This window comes from Equus asinus, chromosome 15, assembly GCF_041296235.1.
Source record: "Equus asinus isolate D_3611 breed Donkey chromosome 15, EquAss-T2T_v2, whole genome shotgun sequence".
In the NCBI taxonomy this organism is placed as follows: Eukaryota; Metazoa; Chordata; class Mammalia; order Perissodactyla; family Equidae; genus Equus; species Equus asinus.
The window spans coordinates 14,268,205-14,286,255 of NC_091804.1; the positions used below are offsets into that span (position 1 = coordinate 14,268,205).

The 18,051-nt window shown below is 42.3% G+C and overlaps 1 protein-coding gene across 1 annotated transcript in view; it reads left to right on the forward strand.

Moving 5' to 3' along the window:
• The first annotated feature begins 602 nt into the window (after positions 1 to 602).
• Positions 603 to 18,051, forward strand: part of PAK5 (p21 (RAC1) activated kinase 5) — a 294,957-nt gene continuing 277,508 nt past the window's right edge. The window contains exon 1 of the mRNA XM_070485566.1: positions 603 to 897. The gene's annotated coding sequence lies outside the window, so the exon portion shown is untranslated. The remainder of the gene's footprint in view (positions 898 to 18,051) is intronic.

The following is an 18,051-nucleotide window of genomic DNA, read 5'->3' on the forward strand; positions in this document are numbered from 1 at the left end:
CCAAGGTGGACACAGCAACCCCTGGGGCGCCTTCACTTGTTAGCTGCGCACCATCTGCAGTCAGGAGGGCCTTCTGTGGACGCCAAAGACCAGTTCTGGGCTGGCCGATTGAAGGTTGGCCACTCAGAGGTCACAGAGTGGGAGCTCTCTAGATCCCTGCTACTCAGTGTGGTCGGGGTGCCAGCGGCATCAGCATCACCTGGGAGCTCGTTTGGCTTGTCCCAGGCCAGACCAATTGAATCTGAATCTGTATTTTAATTCATGGGCACACTGAAGTTTAAGAAGCACGGGTCCAGGCGGTAGCAAGGAGGCTTGCGGAAGAATCTGCCTCTCAGCCCCGCCCCCTCCTCCTCTTTGCTCTCCTCCAAAGCAAAGCTCAGCCCTGCGTTGGTCCTCCACAAAATTTCTGCAAACCCTGAGTAGGTGGGGAGGAGGCGTGCAGGAGCTGCCCTCCGCCGGGGAGGGCAGAGGGGAAGTGTGATTGGGTTGGCAAAAGGCAGCTTTCTCCAGCTCAGGGCTCCGCCGAGTGTAGACACTCCCCCGACCCTCCCCCCAACACTGATCCACCCCCACCCCCCGCAGCTGCTACTGCCTGCCTCCCGCCGGCTGCCACGAAAACCCGGAACAGCTGCGTGCGCTCATGGAAAGTCGTCCTAGGGGCGAAGCCGGCCAGCTGGGCATGCTCAGTAGCTGGGGGAGGCTGGGGTGGAGAGTAGAAAGCTTTGGCTCAGCCTCCCACCCCCTCCCTCTGGCCCCCGCCCCCTTGCCCCTACCCAGCTCGTAGTAGTTGCCCGGCGTGCGCCCAGGGAGATCGGGAACATGGCGCTCCGAGAGATGTAGCAGCCGAGGAGGAGACGGGGATGTGGCAGCGCCGCTCCGCTGACAGCCAGCCACCAGGTAGGCAGGCGCGCCTGGCGGGGCTGCCGGGGTGGATATCCGCGCTGGGAGGGACCCTTGCGGGGATGCGCACGGCTGGGACCTGGGGCGTCTTGCTTTGCCGGGAGAGGATGCGAAGGGGACATCTGTGACAGCGCGCAATTGTGCATCTCCTAGGAGATGCCAAAGGCTGGGGACCGGCTGGCTGGAGGGAAGGGATCCGGGGACCGCCCCTCGCCCCCAACAACCGCCACACACACACCCATGCGCTGCCATCCAGCCTGGGTTCTCTACGGGTCAAATAAAGGATAGTTCCTTTCTGCGGGCAGGAGGGCGGGAGGGAGAACCCCGATAGCAGCCCTGCGAGCGCGCTGGTACCCCGGACCGCTACCAAGCCCAGCACCAGTTCTTTGTGTATAGAGCCGCGCAAGCTTGGGGGGTGCCACGGTGCGTGCTTCTCCCCAGGACTGTTGGACATATTGCCAGGGCAGGATTCCCGTATGGTTTTTGTCTATTGGCAGGTGTGGACTGGAAGATGTAATAGCTGAGCCTTTATGAGGCTGTTTTCCTTTGTTACTTGCCTTGGTGTGTGTGTGCGTGGTGGGTTGTAATGGAGAGAGAGAGAACTTCTGCTCGTGGGCACGGGTGTGGGCAGAGCATGGAAGAGGATCTTGGTTCCAAACTCTTGTCAAAATTACATGATGTCGACCTCCTGGAGGATAAACTTGAAAAGTCCAGGGGTCATCCGTGCCCAGTTTGAAGGAGCAGTGTGTTCACCCTTCTTGAACCCCCTGTGGGTGTTTCTGGAGCTTTAAACGTGGGACAACAGTTAATTCAACATGAGATATCGATTAAAGAATTTGAAGCATTGGCGCTATCTGTGGTGGTCTTTTTTTAGGCCAGAGTAACGAAGAAAAAGAAGTTAGCTCAAAGCCTGAGGAAAGTGTCATCATTAATAGTTGATGACAGCTTGGAAGGCTGAATAGCTTTTGGGGGAAATGGGGAAGCCAGGCATGCTGTAAGATTCTACCAAGAAGCAGCCATAGGGTCTAAGGTAACTCTCAGCACATCCTTTTCTCTTTTGAGGTCTGGTGGCAGGTAGACTCTCTCTTACCTGAGTCCAGATGGACAGGAGGCTCTTTAGAAGCCCCTCCTACACTAGACTTCTATGAAATCGACACTCCTTAATAACGGCCCTGCCATCTTCTATTTGTATATCTGTTACATTCAGCAGCCCAGTTCACTGAGATCAAGAGGGAAGGTAAATTTAGAATATGCTTTTATTTTTCGCTTTGTAATCGAAAGGATGGACATCCGTGACTGTGAAGTTTACAGCCACTTCCCTCCGTATGTACACTATTTATTTTTATGGTCTCCTTAGGTGGCAAGAATGAGTCAGTATCATCAAAATGAAATGGGGTATGCTTGAGGAAAATGCGTTTAAGGAAATTAAAGCCATAAATGTCCAATCTGATGATAATACCTTGACTTGGAATACAGACGTGCGAAGCAGAAGCACTGCTAATGGAAGCAATAGAAGTTGATGGCAAGTTCATTGATAGCATGGGTCTTAGAATAACATTTTTGTGTTCCTCCATGAATGCATAGAGATTGATCGTACGAAGTCCCTGCAACTTATTTTGTTAATAAGTGTGAGTTTTAATTGCAGGCATTGCAAACATATTTGGGCAGGGCTTTTCCCTCACCTGTCAGAGCTTGCTAAAATGCTGCAGGTGTGAGAGGCAGGTGTTCTAGGGTGTGGGGTCATCTTGGTGATGAGACAGAGATGAGTTTGAACTAACTCTTCCATGTTTAGCTTTGTGATCTTGGGCAAGCTGTTTAACTTTCCCAAGCCTCTGTTTCCTTGTCTGTAAGACGAGCCTAGGAATAGTAAGTCCTACCTAAGAGGGTAAGTGTGGGCATTACTCGTAATACGAACCACCAGGAGAGTGCTGGTGACCCTTATAAGAAGGGAAATGGGTGTTTATTGAGCCTATACTGTGTGCCCTGTGTTACACTCGTTGGTGAAAATCTCCTTTAGTCATCCCAAATGCATTGGTTTCCTAGGGCTGCCATAACAAATCACCAAAAACTAGGTGACTTACAACAACAGAAATTTATTATTTCACAGTTCGGGAGGCTAGAAGTCCATAATCAAAGTGTTGGCAGGCCCATGCCTCCTCTGAAGCCTCTAGAAGAGGATCCCGTCTTGCCTCTTCCAGACTTCTCTTAGCCTTAGGTGTTCCTTGACTTGTGACAGCATCACTCCAATCTCTGTCTCTATCTTCACGTGGCAAAGTTCCCCCTTCTTCTAAGGACACCGTTCATATTGATTTAGGACCCACTCGAATTCAGTATGATCTCGTTTCAACTTGTTTGCACCTGCAAAGATCCTAATTCAAAATAAGGTCACATTTGCAGGTTTTGAGTGGGCATGAATTTCGGGGGGACATTATTCAGCCCAGTAAGCTAACATCCCCATGATCTGTGTTTAATGACGACATTAATATTATGTCAGCAAATGAGCAGAAAGTAGAGATAGTAGTGTGGATTCAGAGAAGTTTTTAAAGTCTGTTTAATCCAGCTAACCTAGTGAAAGGTTTTATATACCCAACCGTGGTAAGGAGGAAGAACATCCCGAGGTTCCTCACTTATACAAATGTCACTTGTCTGAAAACCCAGATAATCTAGGACCTCACTCTTAGACAGGTGTCCCAAACATACTCTGTCCCAAATGGATTTGTTAATGTTGCCTTCCTCCCTTTCTGCTACCCAACCAACACATTGCAAGCAAACAAAATTAAAACAACAAAAATGACAGCAGCAACAAAAATACCCCATTCTTAACGCCTTTCTAATCTTTCTTATCCTGGTAAATGGCATCACTGTCCATGGAGTTGCTTTAGCCAGAAACTCAGGAATTATCTTTCACACCTCCATTCCCTTTGCACCATATCCAGAACCATCCCACAGTCTTATAAATTCTGTCTTCTATGTATATCTCTAAATATATCTTGATAGTTTCTTCTTCTATCCCCCCTACTGCCACCATCAAACTTGAAGTTGTCATCTCTCACTTGGACTACTAGTATAACTTTCTAGCAAGACCCTGGTTCTCTGCTTGGCCCCTCCAGTCCTTCATCAGAACAGATGGGATGATGTCAGTCCTGCATAAATCCACACACCTGGGACAGATTCCAAAGACTCTCAGAGCCTTGGGTGCTTGACCAGCCTCATCTTGGGCATCTCCTCCTCCAGCTGTCACACTGACCTGCTGTCTGTTTCTTAAATGTCCCAAGCAGTTCCCCCTATACTTTGACAGTCCAGGCTGTATGCATCCTTTGGGCCTCCTTGATCTCTCTTCCCACCATCTCAAATCTCTCATGGCCTCCTACTTTTCTTCCATAGCACTTACCTCAATTTGCAATTTCCTATTTATTTGTTTGGCTATTTAATGTCTGTTAGCTCTGTGATGGCCATTTATTTTGTCTTGCATGTAGAAGATGTTCAATAAATGTTTGGGGAATGAGTGCAGGAAGGAATATTCTGTCTCATAGCATTTTTCTGTGCCAATTTAAAAGATCTGATTTTTTTGAAACTTCTATTTTTTTTTTTAACTAACGTATAAAAAGAGCAATTTAGAATCTCATTCTGACTTCAAAAGAGGAGTATTTTTGGCTTTAACAAATGCATCTTCTAAGAATTGGTTTTAAGCTAGCAGTTAAGAATTGAGTCAAAATATTTTCTGGCAACTGAAGTTTTTGTAAAAATACATCAGTCAGTAAACAAATATTTCACAAATACTTATTGGACATTTATATTTGCCGTGCTAGGTCCTAGGAGGATAATAGAACTAGACTTTTAGCCTTCTAGAGATTAATAATAATATACAATATATGCTATGTATAATAATAATAAAATTATTTATTGAACGTCTGTTATATGCTGGGTCCTCAGCCCCTGTTTCTACTCGTTACTATAGATAGCCTTTTAATCTTTCCCAATAACCCAGAGCCCGAATCAGATACACAACAAATATTTGATGTAACAGTAATTGCTAGATACTCTTATCCTGACCTTTCAAAATAAGAAAATTATGCTTATCTGGGGAAAGAGGAATCTGCTCGTATATAGAAGAGCCTGTGGTTGCTTTCTGAAGATATCTAGGTGGGCCCTGTTCTTCTTGAAAAATCATCCTGCCTGTTGCTTCTGGGGTTAAAATAAGAGACAAATTGCTCTTTATATGAAAACAAGTTCCTGGTGCACTTGTCAAAACTCTTAATCACCAGCTGCATTGTTATATTTGTTGCATTTAATTCAGGCGAGAAGTGACTTACTGTCTCTCTCATTCAGAGCCCTTTTCGGTAGTTTTGAATAGTAAGGCGGGGTACCTGAGGGAAATGAATGTGGTTCAACACAGGAACACAGGCTACGCTTCGGATTTCTAGGGCAGCCTCAATTTCATGTCACTTTATTATTCTCATAAAAGGTGATTTTTAAAAAGAGATTAAAAATATCATTTAATGCATGTGCGTAAGCATAGCTCTTCACGTAAGTAACGAAAAATCAGATCTCGTGTCTTGATTTTGTTTAAAAGTGTTGGCTATACCCTGAGTCAACAAAAACCTAAAAGAACTGATAAGAGATTTCAGTAAGATGGTTGGTTATAAAATACATATTTAAAATCAATGGCTACCCCAAATACCAGTATTTTCCAACTTAAAAAACAGAATAGAGAATGATTCTATTCATGAATCCAGAAAAATATAAATTACCTAGGGAAAAAAGGAAATGTACATAACATATTTGAGAAGAATAAGAAATATCTGAGGACTTATGTAGAAAGCTATAAAATTTTACTCAGACACATAAAATAAGAAATGAACAAATGAAAACATACCTGATTCTTGGGTAGAAAGATGGATATTATGAAATGGTTATTTTTCCCAGGTCAATTATGTAGTTTTGGGATTTGGGAGAAGCTGACAAAATGATCCTAACATCCATCTGGAAGAACTAGATGACCGTAGTCAAGAAAATTTTGCAAAAGAATATATATGTGGGCGGGGTGGTGGGCGTGGGTTGCCCTTCCAGAAATAAAAATAAATCTGATCCTGGAACTTCAGTCATTATGGGAGTGTAGCAGTGGTGCAAGAGTCAATGGATAGCTCAATGGGATAGAGAAGCTTGGAAACAAATTCAGGTAGATTTCGGAAACAGAAATATGATGGAGAAAGCATTTTTAAATAAGACTGTTTGACGAAAGCATCCAGAAATTGGCAAAGTATATAGAAAACATCCAACTAAGAACCTCTGTTTACGTGACTCACTAAATTCCAAATAAATTGGAAGGTTTATCTGCCAGACGAGAAACAAAGCTGGAGGGAAATCTTTAATTTTAGAGGAAGGAATTTTTAATATAAAGTTAATGGAAAGAATTGCAAAGCAGAAGATAGATTTGAATATATTTTAAACTTTTTGGATGCAAAAAATATACAATTTAAAGCAGAAAATAATCCTGGAGAAAAATATTGACACCAAGCATGACAGAACGGTTAATATAATTATTGCACTGAAAAATTCTTGCAGATCAGTAAACACAAATAACACCCTGATAGAATTTCCAAATATCTGATTTAAAAAATTCAAAAGGAAGAAATAAAAAGGCTAATATACATATTTAATGTTCTTACTATTAATCACAGAAGTGCAAATTAAAACAAAAATGAGATGCCATGTATTCATGTGTTAAACAAACAAAAACAACTAAATTGAAAAAACTCAACGCTGGCAAGGATGCAGTGAGGACATTCTCATTCACTCCTGGCAGGAGGGTTACATGATACAACTTTCTTGGGAAACTGTTTGAAAATATTTGTCAAAAGCTTTTGAAAGTTCAAATTACTTGACACAACTATTTCTCTTTATTTTTGTTTTAGTCTTTCGTAAGGAAGTAGAAGCAGGCAAAAATTTATATAGAGGATTGTTTATTATAATATATTCTATAATAAAAATTGGAAACCTGTGTAACTGAATATTAGAGGCTGGTTAAAGATCAGTTTAAAATTTTTTTTTTCTTTTTGAGGAAGATTAGCCCTGAGCTAACATCTGCCGCCAATCCTCCTCTTTTTGCTGAGGAAGACTGGCCCTGAGCTCACATCTGTGCCCATCTTCCTCTACTTTATATGTGGGATGCCTGCCACAGCATGGCTTGCCAAGCGGTGCCATGTCCACCCCCGGGATCCAAACCGGTGAACCCCGGGCTGCCAAAGCGGCCCATGCTAACTTAACCACTGCGCCACCAGGCCGGCCCCTAAAGATCTTTTAAGATCCCCAAATGATAGACTATTATATAGGTATTAAAAGTGATCATTTCAGGGGCCAGCCCTGTGGCTGAGTGATTAAGTTTGCACGCTCCGCTTCGGCAGCCCAGGGTTTCACCGGTTCGGATCCTGGGCACGGACATGGCACTGCTTGTCAGGTCATATTGAAGCGGCGTCCTGCACAGCACAACCAGAGGCACTCACAACTAGAATATACAATTATGTACCGGTGGGCTTTGGGGAGAAGAAGAAAAAATATATATTGGCAACAGATGTTAGCGCAGGTGCCAATCTTTAAAAAAAAAGAAAAAGAGATCATTTCAAAGATTATGTAATCACATGGAACAGCCTTCACCACAATTTTAAGTAGAAATAACCAAATGCACTACTGCATTGTGATGATATGTGTTTTGTGAAATGGAAATATCATATAGGCATATAAAAAACTGGAGCAAAACCAAAAAGGCAACCCTGGATGGTAGAAATATGGATGGCTTCTCTTTTATTTTTTTATATCTTTCTGAATTTTTTGAAATTTAGTTGATAGTAACATTGTTTTATGAATTAGAAAAAACCCTCACTATTTTACAAATATGGTGATACACATTCAGGTTATACTTATTCATTTATGTAACAAACATTCATTGATTTTTTTCTCTTATGTTAGGGGCCCTGCCAAGTGTATCAGCAATGACTCTTAGATTGCATGCAAATGAAAGAAACTGTCTAACTTGAGCAAAAAGGATTTACTAGAAGGTTATCAGGTAGCTAAAAGAATTGCCGGGAATGGGGTGAGGGGGCAACCAACAACAACAAGAAAAACAGGCCTAGAAGCAAACCAGAACCGAGCCAGCTCTAGGGTCTCATATCAGCTACTAGAGAACCAGCTCCAGCCAAAAAGAGCCTGCTCAGAGCTGGGCCACAGTCCACTGGCTGTTGTGCTTAGGGCTTGCCCCCACACCCAGTGCACTTGGCATCAGAGTGGGCAGGGCACCTTGATCAGCAAACCTACTCCCCCTTTTCCGATGAACGAAACAAACAAAAAAGATGGGGTGGGTGCTAAACAACCAAAACCAAAAGACTGAATAAAAATGCCCCATGCCCCAGGGCTTTCCCCCATCCCGCAGGGAACATCTGCTGAGAAGGTGTCACAACTAACACAGGGCTCATGGTATAGCGTGTGTGGCGGGACTCCACGCAGGAGATGCTTTTTTCCTTCTGGAGCCAGCAGTGACATGTCCCGAAGAACCTGGCTTTTCAGCCTTTCTCTCTCCCTGTACAGGCAGGATTTTTGAAGAGGAGATTCCATTCTCAGGTGAGACAAGAGCTGAGGAAAGGTTTATCTGAAAGAGACAGTTTAGCAGAAGCTAGAGGTATAGTTTGGAAATAGGGCACCAACACACGTCTAGGCTTCTTTTTTTCTGAATTACCTTACATTTAGCAAGTCCTATGGGAGTGTTTGAGTTTAGTCTACTGGGCTCTTGGTTCAAACAACTTTTGGTACGTAATACTAAACAATCCTCCTTAGGTCAGTGTGTGTTCTTACTGGAGTTCTCATCATAAGTAGGAAATGTCTGTGGCTATCCACTTAATTTAATGCTTAGGTTTATGCTGCTTTTATAACTGTTTATAAACTTTTCCCTAGGAAGGAAGACTTACAAATGGAAAGAGGAAAAGGTACTTATCCTTCAATTGCGCTAAAAACAGGACAGAGAAAATCTTCAGTTACCAAGAGGGACCCCAGTCCTGGACACTGCACGTTAAAGAACTCGGCTGCTCTGTCCTGCAGCCTTTATGCACCTGTAGCGGGGTGTTCCTCTGCACCAAAGAGCCCATGTGCCATCTGGACCCTTCTCTGCATAGTTGGGACCTTGGACTTCCCTGCTCATTAGACCCCTGGGCCTAAGGGGGCCTGAGGAAAGGCTGCTAATGGGAGATGCGGGTGGAGCTTGGACATGCGGACATTGTACTCCATACTCAGGTGTTGAAGGCCAGGGTGAAATGAGAAGGTGGGTGGGGCAGGAGGCTGGTTCTCCTTACTTTGCCGTGTTCTGGAATTCAACTATTCTAAATTTAAACCTGGCTTCTAGGTTATTAGGAAGGCATATTTGTCAAGGTAAGAGGATAGAACACATTTAACTTAACATTTTTTAGCTTGGTTTATGATATTTGAATATTCAGGTAGTTGATAATTGGGACTCCATTTGTGCTCTTGACCCTCAAATGTCAGGATCTCATCTGCTCGGGTAACTATTTTAGAATGGTAACGCTCAATTGTTCACACGTACCCAATTAGCTCCTCCTGTGACAGCAAGGTAGATATAAGGAAAGTAGATTGCACTCCTGTGATTATAGCTAACATACTGAACAAGATGTGTTAATCCTTCGTCCAAGTATATTACCTGTGTATCTTTTTTTTTTTAAAGATTTTATTTTTTCCTTTTTCTCCCCAAAGCCCCCCGGTACATAGTTGTGTATTCTTCGTTGTGGGTTCCTCTAGTTGTGGCATGTGGGACGCTGCCTCAGCGTGGTCTGACGAGCAGTGCCATGTCCGCGCCCAGGATTCGAACCGACGAAACACTGGGCCGCCTGCAGCGGAGCGCACGAACTTAACCACTCGGCCACGGGGCCAGCCCCATTACCTGTGTATCTTAATCATCATAAGAGCTGCATAAAATTCATCACTCAAGGCAAAATATCATGCAGTTAGATAGGGCAGTCAAGAGGAGTCAAACCCTCGCTCATCCGAATCCCGTGTCCTTAAACACTGTGGCATATGGCAACTCAGTAGATAAGAAGAGAAGTTTTGTTTGGAGTCCTTGAACCTTCAGTAATTTAAAAATCACTAGATTAATCAATCCACTTTGACTCTCAAATCCTCTGATTTGGCATTTCTGGTCATGCAAATTTCTTCATGAGAAAGGAGAGTCAATGCCCTTGACTGCCTTGCTATGTTCAGTATTACAATTAACTGAAGGATCAAAACCAAAAATCAATATTTGGTTGTTTGCATAAGAAACAAATTTACCTTACATTTTAAAAAAAGATGTCAGTTATGGGATTCTCTCTGCTGATTTTCAAGGGAGTTGTCACTTGTGTCATTGGTGATGAAAGTAAATTGGCAACAAAGAGTACCGTTGTTTTTCCTATAAAGCGCTGCTTCAATCACTGCACCTTCATTACCCCACTATCCAACTGAATCAAGAAGACTTTATCCAAACGTTATTGGTTCCATCACTTTTAATAACAAATTGGGGGAGGCGGGCGTGAGGAGGGAAGGAGTGGGGGCACTACTGCCTGTCCCCTTAGCATCTCTCAGACCCGTGTCAGCCTCCTGTCTGTTCTTTATCTTCAATTCTACCTTGAAATGAACATGTGATTATCACATCTTCATTGAGTACTTCCTACCCAGCTACTGCTCCCTGCTAAAAAAACTTCTTCCACGTGGCCCTGGGTTATCCCTCTCAAAGCATTCGTCACAATGTTTTGTGGATGTTTTCTTACTTGACTCCTTTCTTGTACTAGACTGGAAGTATTGTGTCTCTCCAACCCTAGCACTTAGCTTTAAGCTTATATATGTCAGGTCTTTTATAAATGTTTCTGGATGAATGCATGTTACCTAGGCTAAAAAAGGAGTGCAAATGCAAAAGGGTGATGCCATGATTTAAAATTCTGGATGGAACCTAGCAATGATCTAATTCATTTCCTTAAAAAAAAGTTGTATGCTAATAGTAATTTTCTACTTTCTATAGATGAAAGATGTGGAAAGAAAGATTAATATTCTGTTTCTGGTTAGAGACAAAAATTCTAATATTGGATCTGGGTATAAAGAAGACGTTCTAAATACACTGAAAAGAGAGAAAGTAGTGAAGCAAACCCTAAACTAAGAGCCAGCCTTCTGACAATAGAATAAACTGAGCTGCTTGAAAAATATAAAGAATAATTGTTTGGTTACTAGATGCAACTTATAGCTACTGCTCTGTTGTCCCAAACCTGGTATAAATATGCTTGCTTGGTGATGTGACCCCTGCTTGAACATTGATTGATTTTTTTATCCTGAAAGCTGGGGTTTTATGCAGTTCTGCCCAAGTCTTTGGCACCATTTGTTTCCATAGTAACAGATGCACTATAAAATGAGAAAAACCGGGAAGGCCTGGGAGGGAAATGAATCAAAGTAAGTGGTCCAAGCGAGGGGTTCCCCCGTGTGGGAGCCAGGGCCTCTTCAGGCTTCTGGTCACATATATTTCTGGCAAGACTCCCAGAGATAGCAGATTCTAGGGTGCCCACTGGAAGGGATTTTAAAGGCAGAATGTAGATACTGTCTCTAAGACAGCAGTTCTAGTGTTTCCTTTAGCTTAGATTGCTGTGGGGAGTACCTGCATTGCAATATTAGCAGTCTACAGTGATTGAAAGAAACACATACCGCCTAGAGCCCATTAACAACTAGGAATCGGAGAACAACAACTGGAGACTTTTACTATCTGTGAAATACAGTTGAACTGTCCTTTTAGAGCTTGAAGGTGTAGGAGAACACTGAATTCCATTAGGTACTAAACAGCTGACAGTGCCGATTTTAAGTCTTGTGGTCTAGATGTGTTCTGTTTGGCACACATAGTGTGAAATCTCCCCTAAAAGTCTAAATTTCTGGCCTCCTCTCTCTCTCTGTGTTTTTTTTTTTTTTTTTTTGCTGAGGAAGATTCGCCCTGAGCTAACATCTGTGCCAGTCTTCCTCTATTTTGTATGTGGGTTGCTGCACAGCAGGCTGATGAGTGGTGTAGGTCCGTGCCTGGGATCCCAACCTGTGAACCCAGGCTGCCAAAGTGGAGTGTGCTGAACTTAACCGCTATGCCACGGGGTTGGCCCCTCTGGCTTCTCTTATTTTAAAAAAATTCTGTATGCACAAATACAAAACTTGGCATCACTGACCATGCTTTCTCATGGCAACCATCCATTGTGGCTGAGTAACAGCTGCCTCCATCATAGACAGGTAATGGAGTCTTCACTTTGCCACAGTCTCCATCACTCCCTATTGTGTCCCATCAGGTCATTTTACTCATTTATATTGCCCTCTTGGTACTTGAAGACTTTTGAATTCATCATCTTTGGATTAGAGGAGAGGATTGCTCTATGTTTTTGGATCATTGTCTCCTTATATATTGTTTCTTCTCAATCTCATTTCCTGAAAACATGAGCTAATTTATTTAGTAATTTAAATATAAGGCAAATGACATTTTAGAAAGATGTGTTTTTAAAATTCGATCCTAGAAAAAAAATTTAGAGTGAAGGCTCCTGTGCTGGTGTGAAGTTTATTTCAAGGAATAGGATTTGGGGATATTTGATGGGAATATTTGCATAGCTAGGCTTCAGCAACTAAATTTTTCAATATTGTTTCAACATTGAATGATTATAAAAGTTTTCTTGTGTTTCGTTTGAATTAAGCCAACATAGAAGAAGAAATCATATGGTCTTGAGCTTGCTGGAAGAAGGGATTATCAAAACTCAGAAGGATGCTATCATATTTCATATGCTACTATCATCTGGAAAATATAAAACATTCAGACTGCAAACATGCCCACAGAAGGGAAGTAGAACCTTATAAATGATATGCATTTTATGGAATGGCTGGAAAAATCTCAAAATCAATATTGGAATCACCCAGGGCGACTGAGAATAATGATATCACTGTACCTTACGAAAAAGTAGTGAAAAACAAATGAGAGAGAAAATTCCAGAGTTGTCCCTCGAGTTTTTATTTGCTTGAGATAGAAGAGAGAGAGAAGAGTTTAGAAATGGTTTCCCATTTCTTTTCAGACCGCAATTTTATCTTCAACACAGAGCACAGCCCTCCTGTGGAAGGGGGTTTTCTTCTCTACATAAACTAGGGTGTGCAATGACTCCAGATGTCACCGTAAAACAGAAAAACCTTTGGTTCTAAGTTAATCACTTAACTGGTAGGATTAAAATAAAGATAATTGGATCTGTTTGGGTGGCGTCTGCTTGCTCCTGCTTTGTTCTTTGACAGGCTAGGTAAATAATAGCATACATAGTACAAGGAGCATTCCCATCTAGTCATTCATTCAGCAGATGTTCAGTGAGCTCTGCTGTGTTGATTTGGGAAGGCACTTAAGCACGTGGGAGCACATCAATGAACATAGATCGCTCCTGTGCAGGGAGAGACAGTAAACAATAAACATAATGTATAGAATGTCAGAAGGTGATCTGTGCTTTGAAAAAATTGTGGGCTAAGGGGGATCAAAAGTGGTGGGATGGTGGTAATTTTAAACAGGGGTGTCAGGGTTGGATATGAGTTATGGGAAAAGGAGAGGAGTCCAGGATGACTTCAGAGTTTTTGGCCTGAACAACTAGAAGAATGGAATTGCCTTCAGCTAAGAAAGGAAAGATTGGAGGAGAAGTAAGTTTCCGGAGAGAAATAAGAAGTTTTGTTTTAGACATTAGACATCCCAGTGGATGTCTACTTCTGGTGGAGATATTGAGTAGTTTGTGGGACATGTGAGGGTAGAGTTCAGGAGAAAAATCTGGGCTGGTGGTATAAATGTGGAACTCAGCAAATGGGTGCTATTTGGAGCCAAAGACTAAATGACGTCACCAAAGCAAGTAAGTTTAGATGTAGAAGACTTCAAGGACTGAATGAGGGGAACTTCAAAGTTAAGATTTTGGGTAGAAGAGATGGCTCCGGTAGAATCAGCAGAACCAGCTCTCTAGAGTTAACCCTGTCACAGATGTGGTGGTTGACTCGTCACCACCTTAGGGAGCATCCTCAGCAGGCTGCCCTGCACCTGTTCACCTGGCACCTGAGCAGGGCTCTGAGAGAGAAGGGAAGCACACCAGGCTTTTAAGTCTCAGGCTCAGAACTGGCACACTCACTGTCATTCTGTTGGCCAAAGCAAGTCTCAAGGCCGGCCTGGATTTAAGGGGTGGGGAAGTAGACTCGACTTCTTAAAGGGAGTTGCTGCAAAGTCACATTGCAAAGGACGTGGGTACAGTGAGAGGTGGAGACCAGGGCCACTTTTGCAGGGTACTTCAATTTGCATACCATTTGCCCCTTGCAAAGACCCTCCGATGTTTTCATTTGGCAACAGAATTTTAACGGTGAATCAAACCTCAGCCTCATTCTCTTGCTGGTGAGGACACTATGACTGCAGCCCTATCAGTTCTCTTCTAGATTTTTCTCAGTGAAAATGGCTTCTCACACAGGTAGGTGTTGACGGAATTTGAACCATAACTGCCTCCTGGAGATTTAATATGCCCAGGATGAAGTCATGGTACGTAGTAGGTGTTCAAAAAGTTATTTGATTATGAGAAGAAAAGATGTGCCTCAGTTCAAGCAATACTAGTAACAATAAGATTTTTTGCCAGATATTGTGTTATGTGCATTATATGCCCTCATTTAATCCTTCCAAAGGCATATATATTAGGTGCTATCATTATTCTCATTTTAAGGCTAGTAAATGGCAGATTTGGACCGTCTTGCTCTATTAAGATTTTTCTCCCAGAAGAAGTACAAAAGAGGAAGATAAGTATGTTCCCGAGTTCTAAAGTCTAATTTCTCTGACCACCTCTCTTATAGTTTAGGTTCCCCCCAGACACAGACCTGAGTCAAGAATTCAAGATAAGTGGTTCATTTGGAAAGTTCAAGGACCACCATTAGGAGAGAGGGAAAGTAACATCAGGAAGGAGAGACTACCCAAATTGGAGTTTAATGCTAGAGATACTGGGAAATGGTGTAAAACTCATGCCTCAGAATTATTCCATCCAAAGGAGAGGGAGCTGAGATATACACTTCAGTCATTGGATGAAGGCTATTCCCAGGGGATGTTAATTCCTCTGTATTTTCAACCTTCCATGATTTGGAAAAGCCCCCAGGAACACAGATACTGGCTGTTGGAAGTCAGTAGCCATATGGGTAGCACTAACAGGTCTTGCTATATTTGTACCTGTTGTCCCCTTAGCATGTGCCTACGAAACTTGAGATCCTTCAGAAGTTGTAGTAAAAAAAAAAAAAAAAAACAAACCTATCTTTTGCCGGCCAGCTGTGAGTGTATTGATTGGGCCATCTATCAGTGTAGACAAGGACACCACATGTACAATGGGTAAGAGGGCATTGAGCCAGAAAGTTAAGTTGCACTCAAAAATCATTTCCAAATGAATGAGATAATATAACTATAGGTGCTGAATTGGAGTCTTAGATAATTAAGCATGCAGCTGTTAAATGCATCTAATATTGAAAAGTGGGACAGAAGTAAGGCTATAATTGACCTTGTGATGAAACAAAGGATAAAATATTCCCCAGGAGTAAATCATTTACCCATGTAATGTAATTGCGTTCTTGTAGGGCACTAATGGACCAGTTGGTAAGCCGTCTCCTCGAAGGCATTAATGGAACTCTATGTCCCAAATAATGTGGTTCATGCCATGATCATTTTAGGAACAGTTATCATGCAAGTAGGGAAAGTTGGAGAAAATATAATAAAAGTTTATCTGTTGGCATGGATAATAAAAATGATTTTGAGTCTAGGCCTCGCTAGAAACCCCAAACTAAAAATAGTTTGTGTGGAGAGAGAAGAGTGTGTAATAGGTATGCTGAGGGCAGAGAGACAAGTCTTAGTCATGTTTACATGGGTATACAGTAAATGTTAGTGAATCTTAATGGGGTGTTGCAATGTACTTGATCAGCAAGAAGTGGGGAATGGATATTGGGCAGACAGTTAGCAGCCCGTAGTGGGATTTCAGAAATACCCCAGATGGTTCCCTTGATGAGAACATATCATTTGAGGTGGTTTAGGATGGTGGGGACAGTGTTTCAAAGTTGGCTGTCTGCTTCAGACTATTGTGGAGTGAGAAGGGAATCCAAAATTGACTAGGTCATATCAGTGATTGCCAGTAGGATATTCAGACTTAGCAAGCCCCAAATCATTGTTCTCCTAAAGTAATAGCTGTTAAGCCTTGGATATGAGATATGGTTTTAAAAAACTCATCATCAACGGGGCCAGCCTGGTGGCGCAGCGGTTAAGTTCGCACATTCTGCTTCAGCAGCCTGGGGTTCGCTGGTTCAGATCCTAGGTGTGGATCTATACACCACTTATCAAGCCATGCTGTGGCAGGCATCCTACATATAAAGTAGAGGAATATGGGCATGGATGTTAGCTCAGGGCCAGTCTTTCTCAGCCAAAAGAGGAGGATTAGCAGCAGATGTTAGTTCAGGGCTAATCTTCCTCAAACAAAACCAAAAAACAAAGAACTCATCATTGATATAGCAAGGAACCATCTAGATTTTTTTCACACCAGACAACACCTTGGATGCTTGAGTTTCCCACCTCGAATGGCAGATACGTGTAGAGAATCCTTTCATAATTTCTAGTGTTCTTGAAGGAATGAAGAGAAGAAATTTGGGGTGAGCTATGAGAGTCAGAAGAGTGGTCCTGAGTGGCTTTGGAACATCAACATTGAGTCCTTCTTTACCATCTTTGGTTGCTCTGATTATTGAACCTGAATGTGATCGTTTTGCCTTTCCTAGTCAGAACTTCAGGGCTCACCATTCAGTTCCTTTATATTCAGGACCTCTCTGTTGTAAAACATGAAGAGGTGCCATTCCCATCTGGTCCATGTGTAGTCCACAGCCTGAATGGCCTTCTGCAGTGATTCCACTTACATTGTCATTGATTTGGTCCAAACTTGGTGAAATGTATCACCATGCCTTGTAATTATCTATGTTTTCTGTTTTTCTCCCTCCCTCTGAACTCAAAGAGGCTTGAGGGAAGAGGCTAGATTTTATGTATTTATAATGAAGCATCTCACGTGACATCCTTCATATAGAGTTGCTCAGTGAACCTTTACGAAATACGTAAATGAATAATCGTGCTGTGACTTGTTGAGAATTGACCCAGTGTTAGGCTCTGTGTAAAATATTTTACCTGTTTACATCTCTTAATCCAAACAATGATCCCATGGGGGTACACGTTGCCTTCGTTTCTGCTTTGAGGACACTGTGATGGTGAGAGAAGGTTGACTGAGTGGAGACAGTGAATGAACTCAGTTCTTTCAAGAATTGATATGAAGGACTGAAAAGAGTTAAGAATAGAAAGTATAACTGAGATAGGTTGGGTCGAGGGAGAGCATTTTATAGGCAGATGGATGGACTTGAGCATGTTTGAATGTTGATGGGGAGGGTTCCGTTGTGAGTAGGAGATGGAACATGTCATTGAGAGAACTGATCATGGATAGCATTCAGAGATGAACCCAGAAACAGACGCACAGAGGAGTAGACAGGAGGTCTGTCCTCCCGGAAAAGTAGTAGAGCAGAGGGTGGAATGGATTCACGGAAATTTGGTGGTGGAAAGCTGAAAGTTCCTGTCTGAAGCCTTTTCTTTTTGCCTTTGAGTAGATAAGTTTACCTCCTTTTTCAATTTGAGAAGGAAGGTTGTGGTGGTCGTGGCAGTGGTGATGACAGTTTTAAGAAGGATGGAGAAAGTGTGAATTGGTCTCTGCAGAAATTCAGAGAGACTGTCAGTTGATCAGAGACCATCAGAGTACATTTCCATGTACTTCCATCAGTTTGTATTAATGAAACCATGGCTGCAAATTAAAACTCTAAGTACACGTTTTCTTTATATCTACCAGTAAAAAAGTTTGGCCCAATTTAATTAGAATAGAAAAGAAGAGAGGAAAAGAAATTTCCCCTTCTGCACATAGGGGAAATTTGAATTCTATCCAATGCATTTAAAGAAAAGAAACTTTCTTTCTCCTGATTTTTACCTCTTGATTTATTTTCACGAAAGTTGGTATTATGATGAGGAAATACTTGATGTCTTTCCCCATATGCTACAGTTGTATT